Consider the following 3,810-nt stretch of genomic DNA (forward strand, 5'->3'; position numbering starts at 1 on the left):
AGGGAGTGGTGAAGAGAGGAGGTAGTGATGGGGGGAGAGAGTGGAGGGGAGGGGTGGTGCTGCTGGGCCCTCGTCGCCGTTCCGCGTTGGCGTTGGCGGTGGTGGGCGCTGTCGCGTATCGTCGTGCTCACGTGTCGTTGTCATTGTCACGCGTTGTCGTCGTTGTCGTGTGTCGTCATTGTCGTTGTTGTCGCGTTGTCGTTGTCGCGTGTCGTCGTGCTCGCGTGTCATCGTGCTCACGTGTCGTCGTTCTCGCACATCGTTGTCGTCCTCGCACGTCGTTGTCGTTGTCGTGTGTCGTCGTTGTCGTTGCGTGCCGCTGCTGGGCGCTCGTCGCCGTTCTGCATTGGCGTTGGCGGTGGTGGGCGCTCGTTCGTCATTGTCGCGTATTGTCGTGCTGGCGTGTTGTCGTCATTGTCATCGTCGTTGCGTCGTCGTTGTCGCGTGTCGTCGTGCTCGTGTGTCATCATCGTCGTCGTTCTCACACGTCGTCGACCTCGCACGTCGTTGTCGCGTGCTGCTGGCACCTGTCGTGGTGAGAACTAGGCATTCGGGTGGTGGGCATACGTACCCTTGGCCCATGACGTTGCCACGTCATGGGCGTTGTCCCTCGTTCTTGGCCCGTCATTCCGCGTTGGTGTGGGCGTTGTTGGCATGGGCGTGGGTGTTGTTGGCGTGGGCATGGGCGTTGTTGGCGTGGGCATGGGTGTTGTTGGTGTGAGCGGTGTTGGCGTTGGCGGTGTTAGAGGACAGTGGTGGTGGTGGAAGGGAAAGGGATGGTCACGGATGTGTGACCATGCCGCCAACAGGATACGTGATGATATGGCACGCCCTCAAGTAGTCACGTGATCTCACCCCGCAGACTGAACAAAATCATGAATCCTTATTGCAGCTATCACTACCTATACTAATATCTATAACATTACCTTTCTATTCATTGATCAATAGAATTATAAGTCTGTATAGTCTATTTCGCTTTTTTGTAGTATTAATAATAATAAGTAATAAGCAATAATGCACTGGAATCACTGGAATCCACTGGACTCCAGTGGATTCTGACTGGACTCATAGTCCACTGGACTGGGACTGGACTCAGAAAAGTGGCTTGTAGTCCAGTGAGAGTCCAGTGGACTGGACTGGACTGGACTGGACTTGAGTCCAGTGGACTGGGGATTGTGCAAGCCAATTTGGCCTGACAAATGGGCCACTGGAATCCACTGGACTCCACTGGACTCCACTGGACTCCACTGGAATCCACATGGATTACGTGGGGGATGGTAAAGACCTCCAAGTAACCTCAATTTGCCAGCACCCCAAAATGTGTCAGTTGAACTGAAAGAGCGCCAAAGCATATGCGTGCCAAAGAATAACTGCATCAAAAAATTTATTATACCCTAGCTACTGTAGGGTATTTCAAGATATGTATGGCCATGCGAATTTTATTTACAAGTCCTCCTCAATGATGGTGTCCGGTTTGCTCAACTGGCCTGCTGTCGCCGAATTGATGCTATCGGGAGCCTTACCACGCGTAGGTTGTCTGCGCTGAGGTGCACTCGGTGGGCCCTTCTTCCGATTGCTGGCCGGTTTCTTCCTGGTGATGTCCGCGTCGACCTCTTCATCAGCCTTCCTTTTGCACCCAGTAGACGTGGTTCGTTCATCTCCACTTAGTGGGGAAGCAGGGCGAGATCCAATGGCGGTAAGTGGAGAACCTGGGCCAACCTCAACCGGCGCGAGTTCTACTCCTTCGGTGTTGGGCGCCGTGGGACTTGAAGGGGCAGCAGGTGCAACTCCAGCAGTGGCGGTGGCCACCACTGATTGCTGTTTCACTGCGATGGGCGAGTGTAGCTGCGAGGGTGCATTCGAAGCAGGCGCTGGAGTTGATGGAGCGATGGTGGGCGCCATGTCAGTCCCATATGCTGCGCCAGGCGAACATGGAGCTGCATCAGTGACAGTGGGCGCCGTGTGAATCGCATCTGCTGCACCGGACGAACGTGGACCTGCATCAGTGGGGGGCGACGTCGACTGACCCCTTTGAAAATCCTGGGTGCAGGGCAGTCGAGCTTCAAGGACTTGGATCATCTCCTCCCACTTGGGTTTGGCGCGCTCCAACAACTCCTTCACCTTTGCCACTGAGTCGTCGCTTTCCACCAATACCAGTGCACCCATCTCCTCCAGAAGATCGGTCATTTTCGTCACCAACTCTAGGAGCGCCGCATGGATGCCATTTCCAAGGAGGAAAAGGCTTTCCATCGCGAAGATCACCTTTTGCGTCGTCCAATCCTTGGTTGAGGTAACCGATTGCTCCATCTTCTTCAGCTTGAGGAGCAGTTCGGCCACGTCTTCCTTCCACTCTTCGATGACACCGTCGAGCTTCTCCCTTGTCTCCTCCACCTGTGCCGCAAGTCTCCTGCACTGTTTTTCGAGTGTGATGATGTGGTCCTCCATACGAGCTGGGCAATTGAATTGGTCAGTTGGATGGCTGGACTTCATTTGAAGAGATTTACCAATCTCAGTGGGCGCAGAGTCTGAGGGCGACGCAATCGAGGGCTGGGCCTTTGGTTTGGCGTTCGGAGTGGAATCTAACAAAGACATTTCAGAGAGCATTGGGCATGGGGAGTTTGGCACAATACCTTTTACCTGGGGCTTCGACGGCCCTGCAACCTTGACCGCCACGGGTGCGTCTCGTTTGGGCGCCGCTGGTTTGGGTGTCGCTGGTTTGGGCGCTGGTGTAGGCGCCGCGGCTTTGGGCGCCACAAGTTTGGGCGTGGTGTTTTTGGGCGCCGTTGCCTTGGGTGGGTTTGGGTGTAGACTTTTTGGCCTCCTTGTAGAGCAGACCATCCTTGTAAAATGGATTGTCGATGATGGTCCACTGCCTCAGTCGTGAATGGCCTGGGCATTTATGCCGAGACTCCTTGCAAGGAGCGCAGGCCTTGTTCAGATCTTGTTCATCAATGGCGCTCCTTCCCAAAGGCGTCGGCTCCCCACCGGCGAAAAAGCAAGGCTTCTTCATAGCGGTGCACTTGGTGCATGGCGTGGCGAACACATCTGCGACGAGGTACCTCCTGATGCCATTCTCATCGATCGGATTCCTCTCTGGGTCATAGGCGTACTCGAACGAAACCGGCCCGTCGAAATCGAGTTGGTCATGTCGGCCCCAATAAAACAGCCCCCGTTTTCCACCTTTCCCTCCTTTCTTTCGGGACACCCCAGCCTCCTTCTCATCCCTCTCCAACCGCCGTGCTTCTTTCACATAGCAATCAGTTGTTTTCGGCGGGTCAAACTCCTCATCGTCAATGGCTTGCTGGAGCGTCGTAGAATCCCAGACGATGGGATCGGTGGGATCAGTGGGGAAACGGAGCACCAAGTTCTTCTTCAGCTGGCCTTCTTTCGCCGGGATGAGGTCGTAGAGTTCAGGCACCTTCTTTTTGCCTTTGGGCGCGTCCTCTTCATTGTCGTATTCATCATTGTCCTCTTCGACTTGCGCCCTCTTTGCCTCCTTTTTCTTCTTCACTGCAGGTGCCTCCTCATCAATCTCCACCCACGCAACGGCTTTCCCCTTTTCCTTCGTCGCAGGCGCCTCCCCGGCCTCGTCGCTCTCCACAAACTCGGCACTTTTCGCCTTGACGCGCGCCTTGCCTTTCCCCTTTTTTGACTTCGTCGAGGGTGCCTCCTTGTCGGTCTCCAACTCAGTACTTTCCAACTTTCTTTTTTGCATGACTTTGGGCGCAGCGGGCTCAACCAGCATATCTGGAGGAGCGTGGTGCCCCAAAGCAGTCACGGCCGCAGTCTTCAACCTGTCCAGGTCGTTCA

This window comes from Laccaria bicolor, genomic scaffold (assembly GCF_000143565.1).
Source record: "Laccaria bicolor S238N-H82 LACBIscaffold_77 genomic scaffold, whole genome shotgun sequence".
Lineage (NCBI taxonomy): Eukaryota > Fungi > Basidiomycota > Agaricomycetes > Agaricales > Hydnangiaceae > Laccaria > Laccaria bicolor.